The following is a 16,224-nucleotide window of genomic DNA, read 5'->3' as shown; positions in this document are numbered from 1 at the left end:
AAAGTTTAAGGAGAAACCACCTTGCAGAGACACTCAGATTTTCTGATCTGGAATGCTTTTTTTTTTTTTTTATTGCAATAACCTGAATACAATTACTCTTCTTGTCCGGTATTTGCCTTTTTCCTCCCAGCTTTACTGAGATGTAATCAACCGGTTTTTGACTTGGACAAGCTGCCAGGTTCGACTGAACCTCTCGCACACATGTGGGAGGCAGCAATCACTATGACACACTCCTCTACGAGTTCAACATGGAATAGAGAAAAGATACACGAACCTAAGTAATCCTAGTACCTGGCAGGCTGTAGCGTAGTGAGTGCTCAGATAGGTGAAAAGTGCCAAGGTAACTGTGGAGATGGAGAGGGGAATTCCACCTGGGGAATGCGGAATTTAAAGTGCGTGTGGAAGTGCAAAGCGACCTTCCCCGTGTGTGGTCCCCTACTAGTGGCGGTGAGAGGTGAGCAGAGAGAGTTCTAAGTACGCCTGCATCCGCGCTCCCCACGCCATCTCCCAAACACATAACTGAAGTAAACCCAACGTCCTTGATATGGTTCAAATAGGATCGCTTCAAAAAAAAGTCTTTTGACCCCCACTTCCAACGAGATTGCTTCTTTCTGTAGAAAGATCAGTAGCAGGCACCGGCTGCTTTCAAGAGTCTGAAAATGACCAGAGCAGCCAAAATGAGGCCAGCCGACATGGCTAGTACCCAGCCAGCCTCAGGAAAGTGATAAAGGGACCTAGTTGCTGAACTGATTGCTGCATGAAGGTTATTTACACAAACCCAATCTGGTGCTGCCAGTGAAAAATGGATTGAAGGAAATTATCAATTAGCAGTTTATGACGTTCGCCTTGCCTTAGTATGCATAGGCTCAGATTGCAGTGAGTGGCGCGCTTTCCCTCCCTTTCAAATCTGAGGATTGGGGATGGGGAGCTAAAATGCCAGACAAAACCAGATTGCAGAGGGCAGTCTATCACAGCTTCCAGGGACTCACAAAGGGCATCATCTTTGTCATAAGTCATAAATGTGCATAAACTTAAATGCACATTACAGTAGCTGAAGCCTAACCTAAATTGGTGCATTTTTGTTTCAATAGCATTTGATCATTCTTGTGATGTTATAACTACGATCATAACTATTGCGATTTGCCAGCGTATAGGGATGGCTTGTCCAAAGAGATGCAGCTCGAAATCAAGAATAACAGAGATGATTTGCTGTGAGCCCACATTTGGAGGGCAATTGATCAGGCAGTATTCCATTCAGGAAGCTCAGTGTGTTAGGGAGATCCTAGCCACTCACACCTGAGGAGGAAGGTACTGTGGAAGGAGAACCAGCCTTAACCGCAAGCCTTACTGTTAAGGACCCTGGATAAGTCACTTTGCCCCACCCCCATTACGAAGTTCTGTAAACATGCCATACTGAGAATTAATGCTGCCAGACTTTTGCATACCCTGTTTTCTCTGTGGAGAATGCCCTCTTCTCTTTGCCTCAAAGGTCCATCCACTTGGTAAATCGTCTTCCTTCAAGTTTCTGCTAGAGCATTATTTCACAGGATATGCTGATGAGGTCATTTCACTTCTCCAGGTCTCTCCAGGTAGAGCAGATAGCTAAGGACAACCATCAACATTTATTAATATCTGCTCCAGGTAGAGCAGATAGCTAAGGACAACCATCAACATTTATTAATAGTACAGCGGTAGCGGGACTCATGCATCACACAGTATTAGAATTATTTGTCTACTTGCTGCCTGTCTTAAAAACAGAAGGTGTGTCTGGCTCAACTTTCTATCCACTGCACATGGCATTTGGAGATATTGAGTAAATATTGATTGAATAAGTTTCTTTCTCAGTATTATAAGAAAGATTTTCACAGAAGTGTGGCTAGGATCAAATGAAATTGTATTAATATACCTGGTAATGAACACAAATCAAACATTTTCGTAAACTCTCAACTACAAGAGGAATCTGTGAGAAATCGCTCAGCTGCTCATAAACCCAGCTGGTGTCTGTCAATCCCAGTCTTTGAGAATTCAAGTCTCCTACCCCAGCAGCTCCACAGAAAAATAAAATCCCATCTTATTGTGAGTCAAAGAAGTGTCACCATTAAAAATAAAAAAGTAGGGTATGGAGAGATGTAGTGAATGGCAAGATAGAGTGATGCTTTGAACAAAATCTACCTTTCAAAAATTGTGTTTGCAAACACTGACTCTGCCATACTCTTAGATTTCATGTGGCAGTTTGGCCTTTGACATCCAGGGTCCTCTCCTTTTTAGACGGTCCTGGGCAAGAGCAGGGTTGCTGGTGGTGCTTGCTCCTTCAACAGGATGTAGGGGAACATGAAGCATCAGGAAGACCAAAGAAAGGAGTCTGGCTCATGAAGAGGAAGCCACTTGGCTGGGATATCCCCTGGGCCATCCTCTGTTACTGCTGGTCAGGAGGGCTGTGCATAATTTGCAAGCTTTCTCTGCAACTTAGAGAAGATGTGCTCACTGCTAAGGACCCAAAGATCAGGACTCCCTTGGTGGCATCCATCAGGCGAACATATTGGTTATGCTGACAAGGAAACTACTTAGTCCTTAAATCAGAACGCTATCTTCATCCTCTGGGACCGAAGGCAGGAGCTGCCATCCTTCCAACTTCCATAGTCACAAAGACCTGAGACCCATTTCGGGGACCATCTCAAGGACATCTCTCAGGCATTGCTTGTGACAGTGGGATGTCACTAACAGGAGACTGCCAGCTCAGAATGTGGGCTTATCAGCACATTGTTTTGAGAGGACCCACACCACGTGAGAAATGGGAATTAATCTGAAGAGTTCTGTTGTCCTGGCAGCTGATCCTTCATTTTTTTAAATCACCTTTATTGAGATGTAATTTATCTACAATGAAATGCACTCATTTTAAGTGCACAGTTAAAGGTTTTGGCAAATATATATACACCCATGTAACCATTACCACAATCAAGACACAGAACATTTTTATCGCCCTTCGAAATGCTTTCATGCCCTTCACCCTCAGAGCCCCTCACTCCTAGCTCTACGCAACCACTGCTTTTTGTCACTATAGATTCGTTTACCTATTCGAGAAGTTTAAATGAACGGAACAGTATGGTATATACTCTTGTTTCTGGCTTCTTTGCCATATGGTTTCTGAGATTCATCCACATTGTTATGCTTATCAGTAGTTCTTTCCTTTTGGTTTCTGAGTCATATTCCGTTGTATAAATATACTACAATTTGTTTATCCATTTACCTGTTGGTGGACCTTTGGGTTGGTTTTAGTTTTTGGTTATTATGAATAAAGTTTCAGTGAACAAAAGTCATTTTTGTAGACATACATTGTCATTTCTCTTGGGAGTAGAACTGCTGGATCACTAGTTGTAGATTTAACAGTAAGTGTAGATTTAAATTTTTAACAAAGTGCCAAACGGACCCTAAAGTGATTGTACTATTTTACATTCCCATTAGCAACGCATGAGAGTTCCAATTGTTCCACAGCCTCACCCATACATGGTATTATCAGTCTTAATTTTAGCCATTTTAGTGTATTTGGAGTGGTATCCCCATGCGGTTTTTATTTGCATTTTCCTGGTGACCGATACTATTGAGCATCTTTTCATGTGCTCATTAGTCATTCCCATATATTTTTTGATAAGTGCCTGCTCAAGTATTTGCCCAGTTTTTATTATTGTTGTCTTATTATTATTTTGTAAGTTTAAAAAAAAAAAAACTCTAGATTTTGTCAGATGTATGTAGTATAAATATTTTCTCCCGTTCTGTTGCTTGCATTTTTATTTTTAATGAGCGTAAGTTTTAAATTTTGAGTACAAGATGACATAAAATGATACGTAAGGGACAAGAGGGTGCTGACCAGGTCATGGACATGGAACAACCCAGAAGTCACTCCATAAGGAGAGAATGAAGCAGAACAGAGAGGAGGAGAGCTGAGGCCCGGGAGAGAGCAGCCGCCTTGGTTCCTGGTTCAGCCCCTCACAAGGCCCAGCTGTGTAACCTGCCCCCTGGGTTTCAGGAGCCGCCTTTGTGTCCTTCTGGTACGTTCTCATCACACGTATAAGCCAGTTTGAGTGGTGTTCGCCACTTTAACCAAAGGAGATGGACTAAGATAAGTGCTCGCCTGCATGGGCTAAGTCCTGCTTGCAACAGAAATTCAGAGAAAGGAGAGAAGTGTGCAACCTGGAGCAGCTGGAGAAGACTTCCCGGAAGAGGAACCTTGAAGTGGACTTGAAGAAATGAGAAATATTTAGAGAGGACAGCAGAGGACAAAGAAAGTGTCGCGGATGGCAAGAGTAGAGTGATCAAGGCAGAGACAGGAATAAGCATGTGTAGGAGGACCATGGGACCAATCTGATCAGCAAGGCCTGTTTATGTCATGAAGCTATGGCAGGTAGAACAGGAACCTCAGAATGCCCATTTGGAGGAAGGTCATGATTACTGTCTCTTGTGAAGTTGACCTGAAAAGGTCAGGAGTGCAACATAAAAGCCTTAATTTTCATTACTCCTTCTGCAAAATGCTATGACAAAGCAAGATTGTCAGTTGTGGATAAAAGCACCTAAACTTTGGGGCCAGCCAGACTTGGACCCAAATCTGTTTCCATCATTTACAATTAAGACTGAGCAATATACTTGGATGCTCTGAGTGTCAGCTTATTCACGTATGAACTAAAGATCATTGTACCTATAGAAGAGGTAATAGAAAGGCTAAGTGGAACTTTATGTAAAGTGCCTGGTACAGTCACTCGAAGATGCTAAAATACATGCCCTGACTCTCACCCACTGTACATCAGCATCACTATTAATTAGGCTTGTAACAGCACTGATTAGTGGTAATGATGATAATAATATTGCCGACTATTTCTGATCACTGAGCCCACTGCCACAAGCACAACGCTAAATGCTGTATGTATGTTATCCCATTCAATTTTCACAACTCTGAGAGTCAGACAATCCAGTTCAAGTTTGCCCTTGTAAAAATTTTCCAATGAAATTATGGCCAAATGATGATCAAATTTGGAAAAGCAAAGGGCATCTCTGCTGTGGAGTTGGACACAATCATGAAAACAAATGCTCACCTTCAAACCTAAGGCCATCTGGCTCTGGAGAATGTGGGAGAAAGTGGGTTTGTTCTCCAGAGAAGTGGTGAGGGAGCAGAGTCCAAAGAGCACTGACTGCTCCTGAATCGGTAATGTGAGAATAAAGCCGCTGGGCTAGCAGAGGAGCAGAGCGGCAAGGAGCCTTTGGGTCTAGATGCAGATTCGCTATAAATTAAGTCCTTTGTGTGACCCTCAGACAAGTCACCTAACCTCTCAGGACTTGAGTTTCTTCCCTTGTAAGAGATAATGTTTGTCATATGCACTGTAAGGAAATTGCCTTAGACCAGTGGTTCTAATTACTGGCTGCACATTAGAATCACCTGTTTCTTAAAAATAAGAGGTTCAGGTTTCTACTGAAGCCAATTAAATCAGAACCTCTGAAGAGTGAATCCTAGACATAGACTTTTTTTAAGTTCCCCAATGTGACTTTAATGTGCAGCCAAGTTTGAAACCCAGTGAACTAGATGATTTTTAAGAGCTCTTCCAGGTTTAAGGTTCAATGTACCAGATACTTGATACAACGAGATGAAAAAAAAGTAAATGAATACCGTATTATTTAAATTGAAATGGGTCAGTGAACATAGTGTGGTGCAAACAGAAGTTATAGCTGCCTTTTTGATTTAAAGAAACTATTTGAAAGGCTGAGCCAAATGTGGTAAAAAGACATATGAGTCTAGATAAGAAGATGGGATTGGTAATAAACTTAGAGATCAGCATTCTGGGAGATGTGCTAAATGTATTCATCGATAAATATTTATTGAGCACTTACTGTGGGCCAATCCCTGTTGGACTCTGTAGCTGAAATACAGGTAAGTTGGACATGGATGATTAGATTTGAGTGGACTAGAAATACTATCAGGGAGGACATTAATCAATTCTCTGTGGACACCAGAAAATGTTTCGTGGAGGAGGTTTTGTTTGAATTAAACCTTGAAGAGCAGGTGGAAGCATAGGTATGTGTGGAACTCAGATTGGGGAGGAAAAGCACATTCAAGGCAGCGGGAAGAGGGTACATAAAGCTTCGCACTTCACACCCAGCAAAATTGAACTCTGTGTTTCTCCACACACACCATGCTCTATACCTTTAATCAAGGTGTTCTGCCTGCCTCTCATCTTTTTACCTGGCTAAGTCCTGTCATTTTTTAAGAGTCATCTGAGAGTAACTTCCTTTAGGACACCATCACTGACGCACCAGGTCTGTCTCCCAATACTTCCCTGTGCTTGCCTCCATTGTGGCATTTACACGTAATATGCCCAATCATGCTGTGAGCTCTTGAAGGGGAAGGATGTCCTGTATTTTCATTCATGGTCTTGTTTCCAGTGCCTTTCATGTGACCTGGCTCTTAATGGGTCCGAAATAAGTATATTTTTTAACTGAACCAAGAAAATGAAGCCATCTTTTTTAAAGGATAAATCAGATTGTATCTTTCTTTAACTGAAAATTTTCTAATGGCTTCTTGTTTACTTATAAAAAAAATTCAGACTCCTTACTGGGGTCTGCAAAGTCTTAGGTGATTTGGCCGCTAGATATTTTTCTAACCTTAAATCGCTTTTCTCGAACCCTTTTTCTCTGTGTGCATAAAACAAGCCTTAAAAGAATCACTCTGATCCACAAATATATTAACTGCCAGCCAGAACAAAACTTAATACTTCTATCAAGGAAGACAATGAAATACAGATCATCACACTATGGTACCCAGCATAGAATTAAACATTCCAGTTAAATGGAAAAGGATGAAAATGTGACCCATATCCAAGAGAGGAATCAGTCAACAGAAACAGATAAAGAAATGAAATGGATGGTGGAATTAGCAGAAAGCATTTTTAAAAGCCACTAGAGGAGATAAAATAACATACTAAAAAAGTCTCAGTAATCTTAAAGAATGCAGAAAACAAGGGGGAAAGGAATAAAGAACACAAGGCCCAAATAGAAAACAAATAGCAAGATGGTGGACTCAAACCCAATTAAATGTAAATGGATTAAACACTCTAATAAAGGGGTAAAGGTTGTCTGGCTGGATAAAAGTAAAATTGGATAAAAATCCACACTGTGAAATAGAATGACCTTCTGGAAGAACAGGTATAAAGCTGACTTACTTCCTAGAATGTTTAATTTCACAAGAAAAGCAAAATATTCATTCCATCTCCTGATTTTTTTATTTTCCTCAGAAGGTAACAGGGTAGCTATGGTCATACCTTTCAGCTGCTCAAGCCACCAATGCATAATAAATAAGCCAGGTGACAAAGAAAGTGTTAACCTTTAAGCTACCCACTATGATTTTTCTTTTAAAAATGAAAATGTGCTTGGAAACTGTAGAAAGTAGTAAGTCTCATCTTCCCTTGTCATTAAATCAATAAAAAAAATTAAAGACAACATTACTCAAAATTGTGGTTCTTGAAAGATACTGCCTTTTTTATTATTGTCATTATTATTATTGCTATTTCATTTTTCAGTGGCCACCAAGTATGAAGGTTCCTGGAGTCAAAGGCATAGCAAGATATAGGAAAGATATTGCTTTTGCCTGAGTTTCATGAAGCTGATATCAATCTTTTATTTCATAAACTTCAGGCTGGTTATTGCTTTAAACGCAGGCTTTGGTGCATTAAATGTGGTACTGACAGGCATACAAATAAGAGGTTTTCCAACGATACTAAGCAGGAGGGCTGGGAAAGGGCCGACATCCCTCCCACACCTGGAGAATGAAATTCAAGAAAGGTCTCAAAGCAGCCAGACTTTGGAGATAAATCTGAGCTTGACTGACTCAGTGAATGACTCAGAGGTACAGGTTTTGCTGTTGTTTGTTCCCAGTAAGAGGAAAAAGAAAAAAGGATTTGATTGAGCCTCAGAAGGAGGTCGAACTATAGCAAGGTTGAAAGGGCCTAGACCTCAGAGTTGGAAGGTCTGACGTTTACCCCTAACTCAGCCCCTGAGTAGCCACCCCTCTAGGCACCAATTAGATCTGTGCAATCTTAATCTCTAAAAGTCTTTTCTGGCCTAAAATTTTAAAGACCTAGTACATACCTATATGGAGCAAATCATTAAATATTTGGAAAATACTTTCTAAAACACCAGTCGTCTTTATGCTAATGACAACCTTGAGAGGAATAAAGGGGATGGTTCTAATAAACTGTGGTTTAATTAAGCTGAAGGACATACAATTAGCCGACCAATTGCTAGATCTTGTCCCAGGTTGCACGTCTTCTGGCTTCTAATCATGAGTCCTTTATCCCATCTCTCACTGTCTTTCGACGAAGAGAATATAAGACCTATTTAAAGAGAGCATTCAAGCAAAGCAGGGAAATGGTGCTTTTGCATTCCTCTGGGGAGATTTGGATGGGTAAAAGTGGAACAAAGTGGTTCATCCGGGCCAGGTTAAGACTGCAGTTTGCCCCACTCCCAAGTATATGCTCAAAAGGACTGAAAACAGGTCCAACAAATCATTGTACATGAATGTCATTAGTGTCAGGGACAAGGACCAGTCTTTTAGTTACAAGACACCTGGATAATTTCTCCATGGACTACTGATGAAAGGGCAAAATCCTCAACTTCCAAAATCCCCAGTAATCTAGCCTTCCCTTGCCTTTCCAGTCTAATCCTCGCCATTCCCTTTCATATACTATACGTACTCTCCAGTCGTCCCCTGCACCTGCCCCATTCTTTCCTGCCGCCATATCCTTGTCACACTATTTCCTTGGTCCATAATTGCATCCTCTTCCTTTATTTGAACACACCTCCACAATTCTAAGAATTCTCTGATTCTTTCAATTGGAAGTACTCCTCTTTCTCCTCTAAATATTTTCCTCTATCTCCTCTGTATATTTGACTTCTTTCCTATATTATAATTATTCCTGAACTTGCTTTATTCCCCTTCTTAAATGATACATTTCTTCAAGGCTAAAAAAACATGGACTGTCACAGGACATGGATTTACGGATTCAAAGCCACTTTATCTTGATCTTTAGGGTGCCAGGAGCCACTAACTGTCATCTCAAATTAGATATTAAAAAGCTCAATACATAGTAAGTGCACAATGAAAATTCTGAATGTTATTTATTTGCTCATTCGATTTCAAAGCCACTTCAACATAATTCACTAATTTATTTTAAAACTGGCTTTTGGAGTAATATCTGATACCAAAGTAAATTTGTGAAATTGCTGAGAACTTCGATGAGCATTTTTAAGGAATATTCTTTCAGAAAAAATGGAGGCACTAAAAGACCAAGTCTCAGGATCTCTTTCTCACTGCTTAGTTCTGGTACCACTAGGAGAACTGTAGCCTTGGAGCTAGAATTTTCTTTGTGACATATTTTTAAAACCCCCAGATGAAGACAGGCTGAACTGAAAGAAAATATTTTCATTTCATTGTTCTCAACCCTTATTCAGTTAACCACCAAAACACTAACTTAATCATGGCACACATTTAAAGCCATGAAGTATTTACAATGCAATGCCTAAGGCAGATGATGTATAGTTTATTCATTCTACAGCTCAGTAAATTCTGAATACACAGACTCAAATTGATGCTCTCAAGTGATTGTACCAGTGCAAACAAACTTTCCTTAAAAAAAAAAAAAGCTCATCTTTAGAATTTGATTTTCGTTCTGAAAGATGGTGTTCTCTAGATATGTCTTAGGTGACATAAATAAATCTAGGCTATAGCTCTTCCCTACAGCCATCGAAGCACATTCTGCCCTATGACTGAATTATTTCTAAGCAGGTGACACTCTTCCTGCTGTTTCTAACATGTTAGAGCTACCACATAAAAGGCTACGTCTAAGTACATATTTGTTAAATGAAACGAAAAAATCTCAGTTGAATTTCCCAGTTCTGAACAACTCCCCACTACTGTTTTGATGTCTCTCATAGAAAGTACTGGCTACATCAGTGAGTTTGTAATCCTGGGAAACCACAGGTACCTGGTAGTGGACATGTTTTGAAGTGTGACATGCCAAGAACCTTTCTTTGTCACAGACTGAGAAACTGTTTTACTAACTTCTACATTTTATTCGTTTGCCTGTTTAAATCATGTTACCTCTGCAACTTTCTCCGGTGATTCCACAACTGTTACCTTTCAAGCTTTCTTTTCCTTTCTCACTTTGTACAAGTCAGTAGAATCCATTCCTGGGTGCTCAGTAAACATTTATTAAATGGGTAGAAAATTCTTTTGTGACTTTGTTACCACTCGTGAGGTATTGTTCTAGGGACTAGAGATGAAATTGTGAGGACAAATGTGTCCTCTTACACCATGGAGTTCACAGCCCAGTGGAGAAGATAGAACATTGGTCAAATCATGACAAAATAAGTGTTGGCTGACAGATATGATCAGTGCTACGAAGGAGCAGTGTGTGTGGTGGTTAGAGGGTTTGTGATGGGGGCTCTGAGCTGGTTGAAAGGTCAGGAATTGCTTCCCTGAAAAAATGAAGCCTTAGCCGAGATGTGAATCACGAGTGGGAAGTCACAACTGGGGATGGAAGAGATGAGCACTCCGGGCAGAGCGAAGGGCGTGTGCAAAAGCCTGTAGGAAGGAATCTGAAAGTTACCAGGGACTGGAAAAAGGCTCGTAGGGCCAGAGCAAAGAGAGTTAGGGAGAGGGCGGTGAGAGGTAAGCCTAGAGAGGAAAGACTAGGTCAAGTCATGCAGGCCCTTAGCTCCACATTCCAGGGTCTTTATTCTAAGAGCCACAGAAGCTGTCAGAAAATTTTAAGCAGAGGGTTGACATAATTGGATTTGGGTTTAAAAACCAGAATAAAAGTTATTGATACAAAAGAACTGCTAGGTGAGAAGAAATATTAGCCAGAAGGTAAATAATAACAATATACTTTTGTTATTGAGTTTCCACTGCATCCCACTCTCGGTACTAAAGTGACACATCTCCTCCTATTTGGGGTCATCTCCAAGTAGATCCTTGGCAACCCAACCTTTTGTACCAGCCCTTTGGCCTTCAGAGACACTAATAAAAACAATGAGGGAAAAAGCGTCAAAATGTGACCAGACATTTTGAAGTATGGTGGTCATCAACTTATTCAGCTTCGACAGGAGATGAGTTCAGAGGCCACCTGGTGAGCGGTTTCCCCACCCATCCCCACCCACCCCACCACTGTGAAGCATAGCATCACTGTGCAGCCAAGCTCCAAACTGCACTCCTGACCTCAGTGACCACTGAGTGAGGACCTCAATCACATGCCACCTCACTCTTGCAGGAACTCTGAGCATGTGGCCTTAGGTCATAGATACACCATATTAGTTTTGTATATCAACCAATGGCTCTATTTGCTTTCCCTTTAGGGTGTTTTAGTGATGCTGATTCCTCACTCTACCCTTGAGCTTCTAACACATACATAGGAGACTGTCTGATAAGTTTGGAAGCTTTTTAAATGAGAACATTACCAACTTGTGCACTTAATCATCTTTGATGTAGATTACAGGATTAATGAGGACTCCCTTAATAAGAAAGACATTGAGAATTTATCCTTAGTTCTGTCTTCCTAATAAAACTGAGTCGTCTGTCTTCCAGGGAAAGGGTCTCATTGATTGTCAGATCTGCCACATTCAGGAACCCAAGCGCAGTTCTACAGCTAAAATTCCCTCAGCTAAAATTCCACCCATCAGGGACCACATTTGAACAATAGCTCTCCTGTTGAGCTTTTCCTCATTGCTGCCCCTCAAGAGGCCACAATATCTTCCTTCTCTAAATCTTTCAAAGTTTTTGTATCACAGTTTGCCTTTTAGACACTGGTTCCTACGTACACACGCCCTATGCTATAAACTGTTTGAAGGCAGGAGCTTCAACAAGGAGCGTCCACTATGTGCTGACATTTGCTTACAGAACCTCACACTGCTAAGGAGCTGGGGCTACTGTCCTCTGTGAATCTGTGGTACCCAACTATGCCTGGTTGGTAGAAGAAGGCCCCAAAATATTTGTGGAAACTGGTTCTTGTATGCCTTGCCACTATGATCAAAGTAAACTATCACAATGTGTTATCCCTTCCCAGACATACTTTCCTGTCAAAAGGGACACCTGTAGTAGGTAAAGCTTAACCTCTATCTTTAATAAAGGTGGCTACTTTTTTTCAAACCACAGCTATAAGATGGCCCACTCACCTCTCAGAAGGTATTCTGTTCTCCCAGCTCTATTTGAGTTTTCCAGAAACAGGGACTGGGGTTTGCTTGTACTACTCAGTCACCTGGTACCCTAGTGAGCACCCAAAAGGAATATAGTAAAGATGTGGCACAGTCACCAAAGGTCACATTGCCCCCACCAAGCCCGGCTCCGAGGATGGATGCCACCGAGCACCAGGCTGTCCTGTGCTGGAACATCCTCACCCACCAAGGAAGAAGGCACGTCCAAGTCTTCCAAAGGGCCAAAACTGGTCGGTAAAAAAAAAAAAAAAAGAATAAAACCACCATTTGGCTCTGTCCCTTATGAATTTGATCTATTTTACCCACATCATCACCAAGGCTGTCGAACCAGTAAATCTGGTTTCCCCCATTATCCATCCTCTCAAGGGAAAAGTCCATCTTTGAACAGCTCTAGCTGTAGAAAGCTCATCCTGCCACTGCACCTGTCTTCTCTCGCACAGCCTGGGAAGTCCGAGGCAGGCACAAGATGTGCCACTAGGGCAGAGCACCGGGGAGGCCCCAGAGAGAGGCTGTAGAAGCCTCTGGCCTGCTCCACTTACATTATCAACTCCCCTGTGCTGCAGTGATGTTTGGACATGTCATGTCTTCGTTAAAGCACATGTTCTGTGAGGGGCCTGGTGGGATGCATCTTTCTGTTTCCATCATACCCAGCTGAGGGGCCCATCGGAGCCAGCATTTCAGTCCATCTTCGTTAAATGAACTCTGCCTACATTCCTGCCTATCATTCCTGCCTGAGTACGATGACCTCTAAGAGAACACTGAGTGGCAGCCACGTAAAAGCCTCTATATCAATATGGGAGCTCATGAGGATCCTTTTCGGGTCTTACCCAATATCTATAGCTCAGCGTGCTTCCTCGGCAGCTGAGGGAGGTCTCTGCATGCTCCAAAGAACCACACTGCCATCTTCTGGCAGGAGATGCACACAAAGGCCTTGGATGCAGTCGTGCCAGCCTTATGGAGTTGCTGGAAAGTCCCAATGTCTGACTTCCAGAGTAATGCCCTCCTAACCCCTGGCATGTGACACTGTCAGCTATGGAAGCCCCAAGCTCTCTCCCTTATGGCTTTCCAAGCATCTCCCTGGACTCGCAGTCCTTTCTTCAAACATCTTTCTCTTGTCCAGAAACATTGTCCTCCACCACCTCACTTAGGCATACAGAGGAGTTTTCTGACCCACAGAGGAAGGAAAGAGAGCATGGGATGTGGAGAGAGCCAGACACCTCCACTCACCCTTCTCCAAGGGGCTTTCCTGCAGCCCCAGATCACAATGCCTGAGCAGACTTGGTCAGATTTTCTGTAATGAGAAAATGTTTCACATTTTAATGAGAATTGAAACTTAAAAAACAAGTGTCTCAGATTGGGTTGGAAGACATGGGCATACAGACCAAGCTAACATTTGGAGACACACTCTACAGGAGCTTTCTCATTCGATCCTCACAGCCAATGACAGGAAGATGCCACCACTAACCTCACTTTACAGAGAGGGAAACGAGGCTCAGAGAGGTTGTTTTCTTTCCAAGGATTCACAGCTAGTACACAGTGCCCTCTGCTTTGGAACCGTTTTTAGCCACTACAGCCCTTCGCATGCTACTTCTATAAGGGAAAAATAAAATAAAATTTTCCTTAGTAAGAAAATGCTTTTCCAAGATGTCTTTCAATAAGTAAATGTATAAACAAACTGGTATATCTATACAATGGAATATTACTCAGTGATAAAATGAAATAAAGTATCAAGCCACGAAAAGACATGGATAAATCTTAAATACATATTTATAAGTTAGAGAAGACAGTCTGAAAAATCTACATGCTATGATTCCTATTATATGACATCTAGAAAAGACAAAGCTGTTATAGAGACAGTGAAAAGATCAGTGGTTGCCAGGAGGCTGAGGGAGAGCCGAGGGGGCTCTGAATAGGTGAAGCACAGGCGATTTTCTTAGGTGGTGAAATTATTCTGTATGACACCGCAAGTGTGGATCCATGACACTATGCATTTACCAAAACCCACTGAAACTTACTGTACAAAGAGCGAACCTTAATGTATGAAAATTGAAAAAATCATTTAGGAGGTCAGAGGAATCCCAGGATGGAACACAGGTGTGACAAAACAATTTAACTGTATTAAAATGTATGAAACCACCTCACTGAAGGGAGTGGGAAGAAAGGGTGCTGAGTCACATAACTCTGGAAATGAGCAGAGTATATAAAACCAAAGCAAAAGGAACTGCACATAAACATTGTACTGGAATTGATAAGGTCATTTCTCATAGTGGTACAGGTTAAAAATCCTCATAGTGTTATACGTGTCCACCGGAACTGAATGATTAAGTAAATGGATGGAGTGGTGGGAGCCAGGCTTCTCACTGAGGAAATGGGATGTTACAGATAAGCAGGGAGAGGTGTTAATGGATTAGAGTTTGACGCATCAGTACAAACTCATGTTTAGCTTAATACAGACACACACAGTTACATATAGAAATATTTATGGATAGATGATTGATAGATAGATAGATAGATAGATAGATAGATAGATAGATGACAGATGATAAAGTATACATATATATACGTCCTTACTGTCAGCTGAGAGGGCCTAGAACCCAGTAGCGACAACCCATCTAGTTCCCAGATCTTAGTTTTAAACACCTTTCTCTCATAAAAAGAACTAGGGCTTCTTAGAGAAATGGTTAATTCTAAAACTGGGGCAAGAAATACAAAGGATGAGCCTAGAGCATCTTGTAGTGCCAGAAAGTAAGAAAATGCTTAAAACACACATACATACACACATAATGCAGAGTTGTGTCAAAGGGACACAGGAGCCAGTGAAAGGGTTCCCAGTGGCCAAAGCTGGAATAATTTGAGCAACAAAATAAAGTAGTATTAATTATAAGCCAAAGTGTAAAACAAATACTCATGAGTCTATGCAGATATGAAGAAATGATTGAATACATCAGTAAATGTAAGAGATAAATCCACTGTGCAGAAGAATTCCAAATAATTTATGTAAATAATCCATCCTCAAGAAGACTGAGCCATAGCTTCCTACTCCTTGAGTGTGGGCTACACATAGTGACTTCCTTCCAAAGAGTACAGTATGGATAAAAGAGTAACTTCACAGTGGAGAAACCTCACAAACACTGTCACAGTCAGGTGATCAAGGTCAACTACAACAAGAAAGGTCATGTTCTAAGTCTGTACCCTTGATGTGATGAAGTGGCACTTTACCTCTAACTTCCTCCCAAAAACCTATCACCACAGTCTAATTATGAAGAAAATACCAATAGAGGGACATGCTATAATATTTGACCAGTACCCCTCAAAACCACCAAGGTCACCAAAAATAAAGTCCAAGAAACTGTCACAGCTAAGAGAAGCCTCGGGAGACATGACAACTAAATGAAATGTAATATCCTAGGTAGGATCCTGGAACGGAAAACGGATATTAGGTAAGAATTAAAATCTAAATAAAGTATGGTCTTTCATTACTGATAATGTGTCGACATTAGCTCATTGTGACAAATGCACGATATTGATATAAGGTGTTAATAATGGGGGAAACTAGATGCAGGAAATAAAGGAAGTCCCTATACTCTCTTCACAGTAAATCTAAAACTGTTATAAACAATAAAGTTTATTTTTTAAAAATAATAGTATGGGAAAATTGGCAAGTATTTGGGAAGAAATCGGAGGCAATAAGCAGATAATTCAAAAAACAGAACGGGCACTCTCCTTCCTATTTAAAAATACAGGTGTCCTATCAGAAGAAACAGCCAAGTGCTTACTGCTTATCCCAGAAGTGGGCTACATGATTTGTGCGCTTTTTTCACTTAACCCTCATAAATATGCTATTACTGGATATCACTACCTCCATTTTATAGACGATGAAACTGGAGGTCAGAGAGGATATAGGATATGCCCTAGGTCACCAGCGAGGAAATGGTGGGAATAGATTCAATTCCACTCCCCACTCTGCTGTAAACATGT

General features: G+C 41.2%; 1 long non-coding RNA gene across 1 annotated transcript in view; it reads right to left on the bottom strand.

Annotated features, from left to right (window-relative positions):
• Positions 1-16,224, bottom strand: part of LOC120609110 (uncharacterized) — a 36,559-nt gene that overhangs the window by 17,007 nt on the left and 3,328 nt on the right. The window contains exon 3 of the long non-coding RNA XR_005654672.1: positions 1,446-1,602. This is a non-coding gene — a long non-coding RNA (uncharacterized LOC120609110). The remainder of the gene's footprint in view (positions 1-1,445; positions 1,603-16,224) is intronic.

Source organism: Pteropus medius, unplaced genomic scaffold, assembly GCF_902729225.1.
Source record: "Pteropus medius unplaced genomic scaffold, Ma_sr-lr_union100, whole genome shotgun sequence".
In the NCBI taxonomy this organism is placed as follows: domain Eukaryota; kingdom Metazoa; phylum Chordata; class Mammalia; order Chiroptera; family Pteropodidae; genus Pteropus; species Pteropus medius.
The sequence above is the reverse complement of the archived record's forward strand: the minus strand, read 5'-3'. Positions and strand labels throughout refer to the sequence as shown.